Source organism: Canis aureus, chromosome 2 (assembly GCF_053574225.1).
Source record: "Canis aureus isolate CA01 chromosome 2, VMU_Caureus_v.1.0, whole genome shotgun sequence".
NCBI lineage: Eukaryota > Metazoa > Chordata > Mammalia > Carnivora > Canidae > Canis > Canis aureus.
The window spans coordinates 83,069,051-83,088,821 of NC_135612.1; the positions used below are offsets into that span (position 1 = coordinate 83,069,051).

The 19,771-nt window shown below is 34.7% G+C and overlaps 1 long non-coding RNA gene across 11 annotated transcripts in view; it reads left to right on the top strand.

Annotated features, from left to right (window-relative positions):
* The window catches only part of LOC144302696 (uncharacterized), a 79,273-nt gene that overhangs the window by 50,117 nt on the left and 9,385 nt on the right, over window positions 1–19,771 (top strand). For 8 of the 11 annotated variants that reach the window (XR_013369748.1, XR_013369752.1, XR_013369700.1 and 5 more), the window contains 2 exons: window positions 11,030–11,171; window positions 16,532–16,615. This is a non-coding gene — a long non-coding RNA (uncharacterized LOC144302696). Of the gene's footprint in view, window positions 1–384; window positions 828–11,029; window positions 11,172–16,531; window positions 16,616–19,771 lie in introns of those variants that run through there. The other 3 variants (XR_013369746.1, XR_013369747.1, XR_013369732.1) reach the window with 2 other exon arrangements.

The following is a 19,771-nucleotide window of genomic DNA, read 5'->3' on the forward strand; positions in this document are numbered from 1 at the left end:
TAATTTTGGTTAATAGAATTAGAAAATAAATACAGTATCTATATGTGTTCCCCTAGGTTGCTACCAGATGACCAAATCTAAAAGAACTAGCAAAAAGATGTTAGACTGCTTAAAAAGGACAGTACATGGATGTTCGATGTTCATGAATCACCCAGTCAGAAAACTCATTAAATGAGCAATGTCACTCTCATCCACTTCGTCCTTTCATGGACATTTATGGAAGAGCAGGCTATCCCAAAGCAACCCATTCTGCAAGGGCGTTGCTTCAAAACTAGGTGTTTGGCCCACACTGTGTGATTCAAGAGAAAATAACACAGCAAGCAATGTGTTGTGGGTTTTTTTTTTCTTTCTTTCTTACTTTTGACTATGTTTTGTCTCTTTCAGTGCTTATTAGCACTTCCACCAAAATTGGTCAAGGAGGGGAATCTGAAAATCAGCACTTACTGATATTGATCCACGAAACTGTTATTAGTCCCATCACCTTTACTACCTTGCCTGAATGGCCACTCAATGTCAGTCATGTTTTGACTACACCACTCCAGGGCATGGATTCTAATTTGAAAAATGGAGTGAGCATTGGCAGCGGCAAACACGAGACCGCATTTACTGAGCACTGGCAACAGAGAAAAGCCAGAAGATGGTATTTTCAAGGCAACAGTCAATCCATTTGTTGCTATGAAGAAAATGTCTCCAGTATTAAGAACCTCGTATAGCAAAAAGCTGAAAAACATTCATTAACTAAAATCAATGCTTTCCTTTTCTTCCAAACAGCACTGTTTGCTTTTGGGAAGTGCTGAAATTTTCTGCTGCTCAAGAGAATGTGTCTCTACCCTTTGTCAACTATAAACAGTTTATGAAAGGGCTTGCTTTGGTTATTTTAATTGCTGCTTCCTAAGAGACTCACAAATCTTATACAAAAATTTATTTTTATGTTCCATTATAACTATTTACTTTTACTGGCTGCTATTAGACTCTGCTGTTTTAGTGGACCAGAATTTTATAGTATTGCTGTGTAGTCCTTTTTGTTATGATTGTATTGCTAGCATAATTGTTTGCATATAGCATTTGTTTAACATTTTTTGAGCACCTACTATGTGCAAGACACTGTAATGGGTGCTGGGGGTATAAAGATAATATGATACAAACCAGTTTCTTATATGAAAGTAAACATGAAGGACACAAACATGAACAAAAGGTCAGTGTCTAAGTGACAATGTCACTTAGGGCAGGGTCTTGTACATGACAGCTACTTTCAGGTTTAAAAAAGAGGGTCACTATGTGATAGATTGTGATGTGTTTATGTCCTAGAGGTCTGCTTGGACATTGAGTATCTCATCTGACTCTAGAAAAGGTATAACTAAAGAAATGGAAGATGATTAATATTAAGACAACATTTTCAATTGTTTTATGTAAAATTTTAGTCACTCATGAAATATTTTCATTTTAATTTGTTAGGTTGACTAACAAATTAGGATTTCATCATATGTCATTGATTTCTCTTATAATTACATACTTGTGTTTTGATCGTGGTTGATAATCCAAGGCCAAGATATTCTTTCATTGTCCCAAATAATCAAAAATGTATTTTTTGATGCAGGTTAAAGATGATGAATCTGCAAATTTATTCTTAGGGCTTCTAAACTTCCTTCAAAGATATTTGTGATATCATTTGTAAATTAGATATCTGCATTGTATATGGCCAAATCTTTATAAAAGTTGATATTCTTTTCATTATTTATATATAAAACACAAAATAATAAATAAAAAGCAAACAATATTGTATAAATGGAAAACTCTTAGATAATTAATCTCCTTGTTTAAAGGATAAGAAAATCTATGGGATTTAGTCTTAGATAATTAATCTCTTTGTTTAAGGGATAAGAAAATCTATGGGATTTACAACAACCCTGGATTCCACCACTCCTGGATTCTGATCCTATGTCTGTCACTATCACTTTAGACTTGTTGGGAAGGTTATCAAGGCATTTAAAAATGTCCACATTGGTAAATGAAGGAGTTAGTTTTATTCTTTGGTTATTTCCAATTACAAACTTCTGTGACTCAAAATACCTTCCTGAGGGGGTTCTTAGATTATTTAGTGCCAGTTTGAACTTGAGTCTGCTTCTCAGATTCAGCATCCAGCTTTCCCTTTGCAAATGCAATTCCAGGGGGTGGAATGAAAGGTATGACCATGATTCTATATCTTCAGAAACTGAAGGAAAGATTCCTGTTCCTTTTGTGTGTTAAAGCTTGTCTGTCTCTAACACACTATTTCCAGGACTTTTTTTTTTTTTTCTGACAGTTCCAGAAAGCAGGTGAGAACTATTTCTCTTCTCCAGATCCTAAAGAGTCAGAATTGATTGTGGAATCACATCCTTTTCTTTAGATGCCATGCAAAGTTTTCTTTTAACAGTAAACTGGAAACAGTCTCATGATAAATTTTGGACTTGGCAATGAAACTAGAGTTAAAGGGCCTGCTTGCTGAAGAAACATGATTATTGGAAAGAGCATGGGTTTGGAGTAAAACAGATGTAGGTTCAGATTTTAATTATTTATTTATTTATTTTTGCTACTTACTGAACGTCGGTTTAAATGATCTGAGGTCTGATCATTGGAAATGGGTTTGATAGGGATATTGTAAGAATTAATAAGGGAAAATATTTCAAAGTACCTGAGATAAATGCTAGTGCCTCCTTTATCCTGATTGTTTCTCTTTTGTCCTTCTCTGTGTTTTCACTCTACCCATTTCCAGGAGGGGAAAAAAAAAAAAATGTATATATATATATATATATATATATATATATATATATATATTGTGTGTGTGTGTGCATGCTATTTGTTATGTAAATGTTATTGGTTGCTAGAAAGTGGGGTTATGATAATTCAAGTTCTCATCAGTCTTCCTTTCTGAATGTTATGTCTAAGGAAGAATATATGCTAAGAAAAATGGCCACTTAATGAAAATAAATCCAAGTAACTAAATATGGGGAAGGTTTTCATACCTCACAATGAGAGGATTGGTTAGTAAATGTACTGAAGCACCCTGAGTAGTTGAAGGATCAGAAAGTTTTTGCTGTAGCTGTTCTATATGTTAAGGAAACATACCCAATGACTGTTTCATTTCCTGCTCCTTTACATTAATAACATGGGCTTTGGATAGGATTTCAGGAGGAAAATAATTGCATCTCTATTCTTTCCAAAGTAACAATTTAGAGAGGAAAAGTATTAGGGAAAATTATCCACTAACTCTCTGTATCCATTCCCTTTTTAAAGCGTCCAACACTGATAATTGTTCCCTGTATCCCAGGAGTCAAGAAAGTATAAGATACACTTCAGTTATAGCAAAGTTTATTGCAAAGAGATTCTGAGGGAGGATCCGATCATAGAAATTTGAATTTTGTAATTCGACAAGCTAAAATGAAACAGGGCCAAGATTTTAAATTTTGTAGTGCTTAATCAGTAGGGAAGAAGCAAACTGAACCCCTTTAGGAAAGAGAGATAATTCACTCTTCTAAACCCATATCACCTGCATTCATACATGGTTGGTCACATGTCACCTTGATGTGTTTTTCTATAATCATGAGAGTCATGACTCTTATTTATGAAATTAAGCAATTAATATCAGGTAACATTTTAGTGTATTTGCTATAGAATTTTATTTACTGAAACGAGTTAAAAAGCGAAAAACTTGGTTTCATATTTAATAACTTCAAGTTATTTTAATATGGATGAGAATTGGAGAGAGAGATAGAGCCCTAAGTCATCTACTATATAACACCTGCTATGATTGCATTAATAGAGTAAGGTTCTCAAGGAGTTTGCCTGTGGTACATGGAAATAACTTGGACATTCTGAACTCCTTCTTCAGTTTTATTTTATTTTATTTTATTTTATTTTATTTTATTTTATTTTATTTTATTTATTTTATTAACTAATTTGTTTTTTTGCAACAAGACAGACTGATTTAGTAATTAAGAGTCAGGCTCTTAAACCAGAATATCAGAGGTCCTCAAATTTTGCTGTATTCTGACTTTGTGATAATGGTCAAGTTACTTCACCCTGTATTACCTGATGATTTTCACCTTAAAATGTGATACGAAGAGTATAAATGTGATAATCTTGTGAGGATCAAATATGTATATTTGCATATGTATAGGACTAATACCTGGGAATATAATGCACTATGAAGTATGGTGATTCTATTATTAACGAAATCACGTTGAAATTCACTTTTAATGAATCCCATTGATATGTGTTTTTTTTTTTTTTCTCACCAGTAGATAATAAATGTTAAAAGGGCAAAATTCTTGTCTGTGATGCTATATCATCAGAATTTAGAAGTCCCTGACACATGTATTAAACAAATATATGTTAAATAAGATAAATGTGTGAGTGAATTAAATTTTTAAAAGCATGGGGGCATTATTGCTTATATAAAAATAATTTAATAATCATAACACAATTGCTTATTGATCAATTATTATGTTCCAGTCTTTGACTACATTGTTTAATAGAAATCCCACAGGAAACTTGGAGGTGGTTATTATTATTATTATTATTATTATTATTATTATTTTAGAAATGAGGAATCTGATGTTCAAAAAGATGGAGTATAAGCTCTTCAAGATTGTTTACTAATTATTAGAACCAGTATTTATATCCAAATCAAGTATGACAAATATAGACAAAATATGATTTTCCTCTCATTAACAGAGAATATTACCATTTTCAGATTTCTACAGAAATTTCTGTGCTATAAATTATAATAGCTAAACTGAATTTAGAAATTAGATGTCATTTTAAAGTATAATGTACTTTAAACATGTAAAATTTTTTAGTTTTCAGAAATGAATCTGTCAGTTATATCTCAGCATGCCTAACAAAGGGGAGTCAAAATGGCATCACAGGAACAAGCAACTCCTTAAACTTTAAAAAAGGAAGTTTCATTGATTTTTGTCCTGGCTGAAGGCCGTTTTGAAATAAGTTGGAATGTAGCTCATAACACATATAATAAAAAACAACCAAACAATCAGAAGGCCAAGTTGAAATTATTCAGCAGTCAAAATTTTCAAGAAGAAAAATACACTGTCTGCCATCAAATATAGGGTAGAATTTAATCATTTTGTGCCTGATTAAAAAAACTAGTCGAATAATATCCATCTATTTACAGATAAAATTGATGATTATATATTAAAACAAAGAAGGAAAAATGAAACGTTCAGCCCTAAATAAAATATGTGAGATTCTGGAGTTAAATTTATAATAATATATTCATTGAAAGTTTTTATTTCCTTAGTCCTACTTAGGGGGCACCTGGGTGGCTCAATTGATTAAGCGACGGATTCTTATTTCAGCTCGGGTCATGATCTCAGGGTCGTGAGACTGAGTCCCAGGTCAGCCTCTGTGCTGAGTGAGAAGTCTGCTTAAGATTCTCTCTCCCTCTCTCTCTCACTCTCTCTCTCTCTCTTCTGACCCTCCCCCAGCCCATCCCACCTCACCACACTTCCACACACATGCATCTACATACCTACTCTCTCTCTCCCTCTTCCCTTCCCTCTGCTCTCTCTTCTCTTGCTCTCTTTCAAATAAATACATCTAAAAGAAAAAAAAAATAGGAAAAGCCTTTGTAAGATGATAAAAATTAGACAAGAAGGACAGGAAGGGTTAAAACAATGAAAAGCAGCTATGGTCAGATGAGCCTATGTAAGCAGACTGCTCCCTAAACATCTTTTAGTGACCTTTAGATTGCCAAGCATTATCTGTAACAGAAACTTTAGAAATTATACAGTAGGAGGATGTTAAACATTTTTGAATCAATTACATGATGACATTAAAAATAACAGCAAATATTTCATGAAGTCTTAGAGATTTATGAAAAGATATAAGACAAATGGTGAGAGAATAAAAAATGCTGTTCACTCAGCATCCAACAGCATTTATTGACTACCATGTACCAGCCAGCATGCTAGGGTAGGATTTATAATGACTTCCCTCCTAGAGTTTATAATTCAGTCAAGATTAGATGACTTTGTCAATGATTCAAGATAAGGAGGAGAGGTCACAGAGCAACAATGATAGTTAAGTTTAATAGTGGGAACAAAATTCAGAAATTTTTTGTGATCTTTTGTTTATTTTCCTTGCATATTTATTTTCATTTGGATTACAGGTATCCGTTCAAGACTATAAGGCAAATCTGGGTGAAAAAAATTGGACTAATCCATAAACTATATTATATAAATTTTAAATGACAAGGAGTCAACAATTTAACCAAAACTACTTAAAGTGTAACACTATCCACAAATTAAAGTGAATTCAAGCAGAGCTCTGAGCAACAGTTTCAAAAATTATTTTAGGCACAAAACACTCCAAAATCCCATCTGTTGTAAATATTGGTAGAATGCAACTATTTCTATGAGTTCCCTTCAAAACAAAATGATGACTTATTATATTCTAGTAATTAAACTAGCGGTATCTAGAAATACAATGAGGAATAAAAGATAGTCTTGCCCAGCCCATCCTCATATTTCATTCAGAGCATTAAAATTACATAGATGACAGATATAGATAAATAGATGATAGATTGATAATAGAGACAGACAGATACAATACAATTAAGTATACAGGACTCAAGAGACAAACAAATTTTAACTTGAGCTTGGAAAGAATAGGGAAGATTTCTTTTAAAATTGCTTCTTTTTTTTTTTTCCTGAGTTTCAAAGGATAGGAGACTTTTCAGACAAGTGCAGTAAGAAAGGTGGACTTTCCAGCAAAAGGAACAGTATATAAAAATGTATATCAAGTTTAAGGATTATAAATGGGTTCAGAGAAGCAGGAACTCTGGAACATATGGGAAATTTATAGTAACTGAATTTAGAAAATTGGAAGTGTCAGGTCTTAGAGAGCTTTGTTCTCACATTTATGGTGTTTAGGTGAGAGGGAACTTGCCTGGTTGAGACTGGATTTTATAGAAAGGTCACTTTAGCATCAATGTATAGAGTCATGTGCAAGCAAGAAGAAACTAGAGCCAGAGAAGTCATAACAAGGCCATTAAAATGGTTCAAGAGAAAATTAATAGTGGGATGAAATAAGGCAGTGACAGGATAGGTGAAGGGGGGGGATTAAAACAATTCATTTAAGAAGTTGGACAGGGAAGTATCTTTTTGTCCAATTAGATGTGGGGGCTAATTAAAAACGAAGAATCTACACAGGTGACTCTGAAATCCTCTCCCTCCCCATTAAATGTCAGATAGTGTTCCTAGATGCCCTGAAACTCAAACCCAGGTTATCAGTCAGGGTTCAACCAGAAAAGCAAAACCAGTGGGAGATTATTTCTATCCGTATCAACTATGTCTAACTCTATATCCGTATCCCTATCTATATCCATCTGTATCAATCTATTGCAAGGAGTGAGCTCACGGAATTCCATATATCAGCTGCCAGGAAGGGCCAACTAAAACTCTCAGTTATTGCTGAAGCTGCAGATTATGACAATCTCTCTTACTTGATGTCATATGATTATTGATTTTAATCACATCTACGAAATAGCTTCGCGGCAACACTAGATTAATATTAGGTGAAGGAACTAGGGACTTCAGCCCATTTGAGTTGTCAAAAAAGACCATTACATGCAAATACAGACTTCAACTGAAAAAAAGAAAATTCTTCTCAAATGACTCTTACATTTCTTGGTTAGAAAATTAAAATGCTTGCTGTGTAATTAATAGAAAGAAAGAAAGAAAGAAAGAAAGAAAGAAAGAAAGAAAGAAAGAGAAAGAAAAGAAAGAAAGAAAGAAAGAAAGAGAGAGAGAGAGAGAGAGAAAGAAAGAAAGAAGAAAGAAAGAAAGAAAGAAAGAAAGAAAGAAAGAAAGAAAGAAAGAAAGAAAAGAAAGAAAGAAAGAAAGAAAAGAAAGTTAGTTGATCCTGGGGGAAGAGGAAGAGTTGTATTTTGGACTGCTGGTTTGAAGTCACCATGGAGGACCAAAGGACTAAAATAGGTCTAATATTTTAAATGAGTTTAAAAGTTTATGACATATTTTTACAACATACTAATAATATATGAGAAAGAACTTAGCATGCATTCCTTAAAGTAGTGTTGTATGGTAGAGAGTGCAGGCAGGTGATAATGGGAAACCAGAATTTTAGTCTTTGATATGAAACAATGTGTTTGGGAAAGATATGTAACCTCTCTGGACTTCCCTGTCTTTGGGAATTAAGAGATGAAACAGAATAGATTGTTATATCTTCTATTGTGTTTGATGATGAATGCTTTAACTCAAATTTCCTAAGTGTAATGATAATCAAAATAATTCTCTTCAGATTTGTTATTAACCAATTCTTTACAAAGAGCCCACAATCGGTAGTGGATAAAATATGGATAAAATAAAAGGATGCATGTGAGAAAGTCAGAGAGGACTGAATGGGAAGGGCTTTCTCTGACTACACCTAATTATTCACCAGCTTTTTTCTTTCTTGTTTTTAAATTTTGCATTCATTGAAGAAGACTGGATCTCAATAGACTCAAAATTTCAAAACCTTTTGCTTCTAGGAATACTCCCTAGTGGTCTCATTTTTTTTTTCCAAATTGTATTGAATTGAAAAAAAAAAAAAAAAAGGAAGGGAGGGTAAAAAAAGGAGATAGGAGGGAAGGAGAGAGAGAAGGAGAATGAGGACAAGGAAAACGTGAATGAAAGTAAAGAAGAGTAGCTGAGTTACTCCTAAAGGCATAATCAACACTGGTTAGGTGAGCTGTGCCTTTGACATGCAAGACCAAATAGAACGAAACATTTTAAGTTACTGTTGTAATAGAACATTATATCTCATTTAAATCTTCCTGTATAAATTTCTTAGATCAATGGATTATTGTTTGACTAAATGCATGTTGTGTCTGAGCTGCTGAGTTCCTGTTCCATTCTGTAATGCTACCCCTAAGGAGGTAGTTTGCTACAACTTCTGGTGATGTTGGTGCATAAAATATTTTGCCCCCATAAAATACTGGAAGTCTTTAAGTATTGATAATTTCCAAGTCATCATCTGCTGAGACCTGTCCTTGTCAGGCATGCCACAATAGGTCATCATCACATTTGAAGTAAAATAAGCTAAAGGGCTATTACTGAGCAAGTATATTTTCTCTGTGGCTCTCTCTGAAAAGTTTGTGTCATTTCTCACTGTGATTCCTCATCATATCCTAGCAATACTTATGGACATTTACAATGACGTTCAGTAGGTTCAAAGAAAATTTTCATATGGTACAAGGAACGAAAGTGAGCTAAAATTTCTAGGCTCAGTTTTTCTCAGGAATGGACAAACTCCTTAGACATTAACTTAGTTATCTTCAATGTACATTGTAGTGATAACTACTGAATTGTTTTCCAAGTGGCCCAAGCTCCTCATATTTTGTATGACAATAATCAGAATGCTTTTTGCAAACATAATTCACATAACTGATCCTTTATGCACCTGCTCTTTCTTCTCACAATCATAGTAAGTCACTCAATCACAGCGGGTATTAGGAGCAGGATCAAGTAGAAAATCACTTTTTGAATTCTATTAAGATATTTACTTGTTTATATTGGCTTTTTATCTAGGCTTACTTTTTTTTTAATTTAAAACTATGGCCTATGAATTGGCATTTTTTTTTAAAGGAGACATTTTCTTTTTTTTGAGGATTTCATTTCTTTATTTGAAAGAAGAGAGAGAAAGAAAGAGAACACAAGGCAGAGGGGTTTGCGAGGGACAGAGGGAGAGGAGAAGCAGACTCCCCACTGAGTGGACATCCCAGTGGGGGGTTGATCTCAGTACCTTAGGATCACACCCTGAGGTGAAGGCAGAGTCTTACACCACTGAGTCACCCAGGCGCCCCTGGCATGAATTTTTTACTACTACTTCAGTTTCTTTGCTTGATGAAGTAAATCAAAGATTGGAATGGTTCGAAATGATGCAAAATGATGTAAAATGATGTTAATTTCATTATGGAACGTATTTCTGTTTTCATATATTACCATCATTACCTAAATGGATGGGCACTCATTTACAACCTTTAAAATAATGAGGCCTCTTGGTACTCCATCTCCCATTCGCTCTAGGCTGTCATTCAGATTAATTGTAAACAGAATTAGTGATGATATTATCAAAGATTTTACTTGCTCTTAGGGACTGATAATTTCTCTGTGATCATCTTTTTTTGAGGCTATTTAAGGCTTAAGTGCTTTATCACATTGGCACCTTCATCATATATAAGGCACTTTAAGATTTAAAATGACTAAACTTATCTTAAAGATGAACTTGAAATCAGATTCGTTTCCTGAAATAATATTAAACTGGACCACATCATCTATGCGTTATCTACTTATTTTACCACTACCTATGCTCCCACCTTAAACATTAATTTTCACATAGTTAATATTCACCTTATTCTTTTGGGGGCAAAGCTTAAGTCAAGTTACAAAAATATGAAAACAAAATAATGAATTAGAAAACTTGTTGTTTACAATGATACCCACACAGTCACATAAATACTTGATACAGGCAGTTCTGAAATCACAGAGAGTGAGTGACCTATGATTCAAATACAGGATAGAAAAGGCAACTTTATATCACATGATTAGGAACTGTAGTGGAGACACCTACTGATTAAGAATCTATCAATAAATCGAGATACCTAAAATTTTTTCCTTGTTTTCTTTTAATTAAGACATGACACCATCCACTGTATACTGTATTGCTTATGGAAGATAAAAGCTATTTAATATGCCAGCCTCAATTAATTTACTTGATGAGTTACAAAGCAATTTAATAATTTTATATGATGATCATTGTTTATATGGTTGCATTTCCTTATTCTCCTGCACCTTATACCACACGTTCTGTTTCATAATAGATACAAACCAAGATAAATATCTGCAAATGTAGAAATAGAACTTCTGACATAAAGATGTCCTATTTTCTCCCCGTGAAAGGTGAAGTGGGCACTTTGACAATTTGAGCTCCATTTAATCTATTTTTTTTTTCTCTTTTTCTCTCTCATTCTCAGCATTCCACAGCCAATATTTGGACCTTGGGTCACATGGAGTCCATTTGGCCACAGATGATAACTAAATAAGTTACAAATGTGCAATATTATAAAATAAAGTAAAATCACTGGCTGAGAGTCTTCATCACAAGAGGTGAAAGAGGTGGGTTAGTATTTTGGAGATGGTAGTAGTGTAGAGGGCTGTATGTCCTCACATAATTGAATTCCTAAAAATTATCAAAATAAATCTATGGCATATGAATGTTTATTGAGTGTATGCCTATCTATATATGTCTGTCCTGATTTCTTTCTATATTTCTATATATCATCTATTATCTATCTCTCCATCCAACCTCTATCATCTATTCATCCATCCATCCATCCATCCATTTGCTTACCTAACTTCTATCTACCTAAAATTAGTTTAGACATACTTTGCCAGAGTACAGCATGCACAGTGTGACTCTCATGTTCACCCAATGTAGGTTGGCCATGTTTTTTACATTAATGCTTCAGCCAAAGGATACACATGTTGTAGTGTAAAGCCCTGACAGGTTTGTTTTTCCTTTGTTGTAAGGAAGTGCCTCACTCAAGCTTTCATTGCCAAGGCAACCATTTTAAAGATACATCCAACGTTAACAGCCACAGGAGTAGACAAAAGAGCCAGGCTATCCTTGCCCACAGAGGCCCTCTGTTTTAGAGATCTTACTTGATCTCAATAACTGACCATTTGAGCCACTTGCATTTTCTCTCCCCATGTTTTAAATTCTGGCTCTTATGTTTTAAATCAACCAATGAAGAGTGAGCACACAAAACGCTAGGCTTCCACACTTGACCCAAATAAAAGCAGAACCCTGGACCCATGCTCTCTCTCCCTACCTGGGACCTCACTGTATGGCCCAAGGTGTGCTATGTAATTCCCAAGTCTTATAAGGGGAAAAAACAAACAAACAAACAAACAAAAAAAAACCTTTATATTTCCAAAGTTTTTTGATGGTTGTTGCTGAGAAACATTTTTCAATCATAAGATGCACAAGGGCTGGTCCAAATACAACATTGCCCATTGACGGGCTGAGACCATCACAAAAAACATATTCAGAGCCCTGTAGACAAGGACCTTCCACAGATTCTCCAGGTCAGGGCTTCTCAAAGGTTTGTTTAGAGCTCCATACTTTGAAAATAATAAAGTTTACTTGGCGCAATGGGGTGGACTGGATTTAGGAACATTTAATTACAAGAGGCTTGCAGAAAAGATTCATTTCATTTTCTAATAAAACAAATCCAGTTGTAATAAATACATTAAATATTTAGTTTGTTGCAAGTTTTTAAATAAAATACTCCTAAATTTTTAATGAGAAAAATTGTGCTTACATCAGTGAATATGACCTTTTTATCCTTGAAGTAGTTATTCACAACACCTGCTTAAGATTCTTAATGACAATCTCTTGAAAATTTTCAATGATATTGTTAACAATAACAACCACAGCAAAAACAGAAAACAAAAAAAAATGGATTACAAAGTTGATGACAATTTTAAAACAGGTCTTCAAAATCATTTAGAAGTTTATACTACAGAATTTTTTCTTGAATAATCTAATAATTCCTTTGCTTTCATTGACAGATGTAATGTTAGCATTTCTATAGCTCTTGCAAAAGTAGATTGGAAACAGATTTGGCATTTCGATGGAAGGGAGAAGCTTGACATCCAGAATAGGACTAAGTTGTTAGAGTAGTCACTAGGCCATAGCATGGCTGTCACTAAAAGAGCCTTAGAGACAAGGAGACAGAAACAGCTAATAAATGTGAATTCAGTCATGTAGGTGAGCTAGCTCGAGTTCTGTCTGCCAGAGTCACATCATAGCCTCTCAGTCCCAGACTCTAGTTGGGTGTTCTTTATCCTGCAGAGCTTCCCCTCTAGTACCTAGAACAAGGGAATGTCCAGCAGTTCCTTAGAGACCTTGTCCACTGGTGGGCAGAGGCACAAAACAAGGCTAGCTCCTAAAGTAGACAGATCTCTAGCACATCACAGTGGACTCAATGTTGCTTATCATTCTCCCTACCTGTGGGGACAGCATGGAGTGCCCTTAGACCCCTGCCAGCTAGGGCCACCCTGAGGAGTACCAAGGAAGTCAAAACCTAGAATTATGCTTATAATGCTTTTAGAACAAACTTGAGTTGCAATATTGTACTCAGTTGGAAGCACTACCTTATCAATTAACTCTCATGGGAAGAAACATCCTGGAAAAAAATCAACTAGAGCCTTGTTAGCATAGGCTACATTGTAAAATGCCAGGCATGAGCCCCTCCCCCTCCCCACACACACACTAAAAGAACATTCTACCTTGGAGAAGTGGGGTACAAAGTTATCATGGAGGTGGGGAGTGGTCAGACAAATTTCAGATGATTTCAGAAATTGTTTAGTAGAAGGTAGTTCCTGGATAAAAAAATAAATGTTTTTGTGGATTAGCAGCTAGAGTTATGGCAATTTGGATTTTATTGAGTAGTGTGGGAAGAAGATGTAGGAGGTAAAGTCATGCGTGTAAGAAGGGATGGAGAAAAACTGGTGTGGGGGAATTGGACATGTGAGAGTCACCATGGGAAATTCATAGGCCTTCAAGTTTCTTAGAATACCACTGTGAGTATGTGAAAACCTATGTCCAAAGTCTTCACTTTTCTAGCTCTCTTAAATGTATAATATTAGTGAAAATAATTCAGTCTTTAGAGTCAACTGAATTTTAATGCTGAATTTTAATTCTGTCTCCATCACTGTTTAAAATATATTATTAGCCGAGTTAAGCTTCAGGGATCTCATTTTAAAAATTGTTCCTATAAACCATTGCAAAGGAAAACAACTGTTTTTCCTTTTCTGGGTAGGGAAAGAAAATATTGTTTTCCTACCATATTTTTTTCCCCTGTGTGTCTCCTTTACTTTTCACACAAAACATTTCATTTCTGGTCACCAAATGTGTGCAGGTTCTCTCCCACACCAAGAGGTTCTCCACAACATCAGCTGGGTGTCTTATAATTTAACACAGGTCTGATGCTATCTATGAGAGAGAGCATCAAATCCCATAGGTTAAGAGCTCAGTCCCATAAGACAGTTGCTCACTATACTTCAGATGCCAATTGCAGGTACTAAGTCTCAAGGTTACCCACAACTTCTACCTGCTATAGTCTATAAACCAGAGATTCTCACAATCCCCTCCTCAGGTTTGACTAATTTGCTAGAACAGCTCACAGAACTCACAGAAACACCAGGTCATTGAAGGATATGATAAATAATATGAACAAACAGATGAAGACACATATAGGCAAGATCTAGGAGGGTTTTGAGCATAGAAGCTTCTGTACTCATGGAGTTGCGGTGTGTCATCATCCCTTTATTGATGTGTCTGTCCACCTAGTTCTCTGAATCCTCTACTATTGGGATTTTATGGCGGCTTCCTCATATATGATTGATCAATCATTAACTCCATGTCCAGCCCCCATTCCCTCTCTGGAGGATGTGAGATGGGGGTAAAAATTCTAAACTTCTAGTCATGGCTTGGTGTTTCTGGGACCCACCCCCATCCAGGAGCCATCTTGGAGTGCTCAAAGTCACCTCAATAAAACAATGTTCCTAGGCTCTTATCACTTAGGAGTTACAAGGGTTTTAGGAGCCCTGTGTTAAGAAAGAGGTCAAAGTTAAGAATTAAGTCAAAGACAAATATTTGAACAAGAGATGTTCCTATGTTGTTGTCACTTAAGATTAAAGATTTCAGAAGCTCTGTGCCAAGAACTGGAAGCAGAGACCAATACATATTTTCAATCATTTCACAGCCACTCTGCAGATTGAAAGAGTAATATGCCTAAAACACACATGTTTGATGCTGCTTTAGAATAGGCATCCCAAAATATAAATTTACTTCTCTCTGGTTTCACTACTTTTCTCTTCCTTTTCTTTCACTAGACTAAGATCTTAACAGGTATTAAAAAATACTAATTTGGAGAATTCAAAAAAAGCACAAAACACTTGCCCTCAAAGCATAGCCATACCAGTACCTTTAAATTTTTCATATTTTCTTGCCTTTAACTCTAGTAAATTACACATATTTTTTTGTTTTTTGTATTTTTTTTACAAATTATAAATCTGAAGGGTACAGATTTGTTTTTAGTGTGTGAGATTTAATTGGGAAGGAGGGATCCATTCATCTATTCAATGGTTACATATTAACCACCTGCTACATTCTAGGCAGTGTCCTAGTAGTTGGAGCTAATACATGAACCTAAGCCTGTACTTTTGCAACTCGCATTTTAGAAGGAGAAGCCTACCATAAACACATACGTGTATCATATAATAACATATAGTGATAAGTGATATGGATGAAAATGGATTAGTGCAATGGGTAGAGAGTGATAGATTTGAAGAGAATGGGACTATGGTCTTAGAGGAAGTGGACCAGAAAGAGGTCTTTGGATGGTATTTGAGCCTCAACCTGATGATTTGAGGGGAGACAGGTACAATGAGGTCAGAGAGGTAGCAGTGAATAAAAAACACTATTTTTCTTTCTACTCATCTCAGGTTCATTAGTTAGGGCCTTTGAATCAAACTAAGAGACAGATTAACAAGAGAGAAAAAAAAGAATGGTGTTAATCACATAAAATTGCAATTCACAAATTAAAATATGGCTCAAGGAGGTGGTCAGATAATTAAAGCTAATATACCAACTTAGGATAAACAAAGGGAAAGAGATTTGAGGATTCTGGGCAGAGGAGGCAAGTTATTGGAATGTGATGGTGAAAAATATGGTAAACAAGAATTACTTAGTAAAGTTTGTTAAGTCATGTTACTTTATGTTATGTTACCTTATGTTAAGTTATATCATGTTAGGTTTTGCTATTTTATGTTATGTCGAAGTTTTAAGTCAGTGCCTTGGCATTAATAAGAATTATCCACAGCTTTCCTCTTAGAATGGGAGAAGGACATACCTTTATAAGTAGAAATTTCCTTTATAAATGTAAATTCTCTCTACAAAAGGAAAGTTTGTGTCATATTTTTAGGGATTTCCCTAGTCTTCTGGTTATCAATGGTGTTTGGCTTAAAATAATCTATATACCAAAGAGGTATATTTGGAGGTGACACACTCTGGTATACTTCATTGTAATACTAAAGCAAAGACTCCTATTCAAGATTTGTTCATATTTTGGGTAATACATGCTACCAGTAAAATTCAGTAATATAGCTGCTATTCAATATGCAAATAGATCAAATGTTATTATTTTCAGGTAAGATTTCTCCAAAATAATGAGCCAATCTTATAAATTGAATTTACTAATTTTTATTTAATATAAAATGAACCAAAATAAGAAAACAAAAACCTAAAATAATTGATGGAATAACAGAAATCTTCAGAATGATGGTGAGAAAAAATGGATTAGTCAGTAAAGAGCAAAAATGTCTTGCTACGAGATAATATGAAATATTTTAGGATAAAGCAGCTGACCATTTTTCTTACTTCTCACTTTATCTCTCCAATCATCTAGTACTCAAATGTCCTGAATATGTGAAAGCATCAATTCCTCCCAGATGTCTTTCCATTGTGCAGCTCAGCAGGTATCTTTTTAAAGGTAAAATGTTCATAGCTATCATTAACAATAGTAGAGATCTGTGACCAGGGTGAGTGCTTCCTTTGTTCCCTCTGGAACTTTCTCTGACAGATTTTCAATTCTCACTAGTAAAATTGAATCTATCTTTTCCAACTGTTCATCATTGTGTAATTGCATTCCTATTTGGGTAATTATCTCCTTAATGAGAAAATTACAATTCTTCTCAATTTCTGCTATATTTCTGAGAACCAATCTATTTAGTTCAGTAATAGTAAAGGTCAACTACCTAGAAATATTTACCCTTTTTAAATCTTAGAATAGTTTCAGACTAATTCACCTGATTTTTTAACTAATCTCCTCATTCTAGGAACACTTGGTGTGATATCACCAATCAAATGTTTATTGTCTTTACTTTTAAATTCTGGGGAAATATTCTTTGGAGGGTCATCAAACAAGTAATATATTACTTATATTTCTTAGTTTTAAAGAAGAGTTCCTGTTTTGACCCAGAAATTAAGCATTCTTTTTTAGTAATTTGGTAACCTTAAGGGCTAGAAATTAGACATAGAACTATTGTATTCCTGCATGGCTTTATTGACAAGAGCAGGTCCTAACCATTTTTCAAGTAGGTGAATTGCAAGGAGCATAGGATATAATTTTACAAGCTCGCAGAATTTCAAAAAGATTTATATAGTTCTGAACATATTAAATGTATTTATGTTAATACTAAAAATATTTACTGAAATAGGGAAGATGTTAGGGTTCAATGGCTAAGGAAGAATTCTTGAGATGTCTTTGGTGCAAAAAGGTGATTTTATTAAAGCATGGGGACAGGACCCATGGGCAGAAAGAGCTGCACTGGGATCATGAGGAGTGGCCCATTATATATTTTTTAATTGGGAGAGGGTTAAGGAGAGTGTAAGTCCCTAAGGAATTTTGGAAGCCAGGTTTCCAGGATTTTGAGGGGGGTAGCTATTGTTTGTAAAAGGTCATTTATTACCATCTAATAAAACCTTAGTCATGAAACCCTTCAGATGTATATCAGTGGGCCATATGCTTGGGGTATGATTGCCAACACATATCTTGGGGGGTTTAAGGATAAAATTTCTAAAGGAATTTTTATATGTTAAAGTAGACTTACAGGATCCTGGGGGTCAGGCTAAGATTGCCTTTTGCCCATGGGAAAGTATTAACATTGAGGCAGTTAAGTCCCTAGAGGAATGTCACTCTGCCTGTTTCAAGGACTTCGCAATGGGCTATAGGGAGTAAGGAAATTTAATAGCTTTTTCTTCTGCCTTTGTTTCCCATATGATTTACTACATACCACAGTAATAAATTTTGAGTGATGGTATGTGCCTCTTCATTAGAGTAATTAATTAAAACTAGTCAATTCCTTTGGAGACATGATTTAAAAGTTTTCAGATAAATACAAAATGTCTTTAAACATTTTTTAAAGATGACACAACACTAAAACACAACTTTTAATTTCAAATATTATCCAGGATAAATATTAATGTCTAGATGTAAAGTATATGTCATCTTAATTTCTTTGCAGCATAAAATCATAAAATTAACTTGATATGTTATTTAGAGTAATAAAGTTGTCAGTCTGAGTCCAATTCCTATCAATTTCTAGCTTCATAATTTTGTACAAATTATATAACTTCCCTAAGGTTTGAGTTTTACTTTTTTTAAAGATTATTTTATTTTAGAAAGGAGGGAGGGGTGGAGGGAGAGGAAAAGAGAGAATCTCAATGCAGACTCCCAAGTGAGCGCAGAGCCCTACACTGAGCATGGAGCCCTACACAGGGCTTGATCTCATCACCCTGAGATCATGACCCAAGTCCAAATCAAGAATTGAACGCTCAACTGACTGACCTACCCAGGTACCCCTGGATTTTACATTTGGAAAACAGAGGTTATAATATCTGCTTAATGGGATTATTATAACAAAATGTGATAAATACATGCATGTTGAACACACTGCCTGAGAAAAAATGAACATGCAATACATTATATTTTTGTTCATTCACCTATCCAACATATTGAGTATTTTCACCTTTCGCTAGGTTTAAGGAAGAAATAGTGAATATATGCATGATAGTAACAAGTTCATCTAAGAGATGAGGCTGAAGGAAATGGAAGGGCTATTATAGGGTTGGAAATTTAACTTTAAATATGGTGGACATGGAAGCCTCACTAAGAATATGAAATTTGGGCAAAGACCAAAAACAGATGAGGATAGAAGTCATGAGAATATATGGGGGCTGTGAAACCCAAGCCAAAGGAAAAGACAGTGTAAGGGCTTTAAGGTGAGAATATACTCATCATATTTAAGGAGCAAGAAGAGGTCCTGCATAGCAGAAACTGAGCAAAGAAGGAAAGCCATAGAAAGCAATATATTTATTGAATACTGGCAATGTGTCAGGAATGTTCTAGGAGCTTTGTATTTAACTTATTTACTTATATTAAAAAAAAAAACCACCATGCTAAAAAATAATGTAGATATTATTACCCCAAAAGAAGACAGTGAGGTATACAGAGATTAAATGATATCTGGTAAGTGATGGGGCCACCATTTGAACCTAAGAAGTGGGGCCCCTGAGACCATGCTCTGATCCCCTGCATGGTAAGAGATGGAACCAGAATGGTGGGGTAAAGGAAGGCCATTACATGGACTTCAGACTTTGGTTTGAGATGCAAAGCCATTTGAAGACTTTGTGTACAAGAGCATCATATTTGCCTTTAGTTGTAACAGGATCTCTATGCCCATCTTGTGAAGAACAATTGTGAAGGCAAAGGTAGAAGCAAGGAGAATAACTAAGAAGCATTTGTAGTAATGAAATGCATAATGGTGGTAGCTTAAGCCAGAGTGATGATGATGGTGAAAAACATAGTGAAAAATATTTAGAATCTGCATATCTTGTGAAATTAAAGTCAGTACTCTTTGCTGAAAGGATAAATGTGAGGAATGATGTATTCAAAAATTATTATTTTCCATCCCAACATGTAGGACAATGGAGTTTCCATGAGTTGAGATAGGGGAACAATACCTAGGGGTGCAGGTATAGAGGTTAGTTTTGAACACACTATATTTCAGGTTTTTTTAAATATTTTATTTATTTATTTATTCATGAGACACACACACACACACAGAGAGAGAGAGAGAGAGAGAAA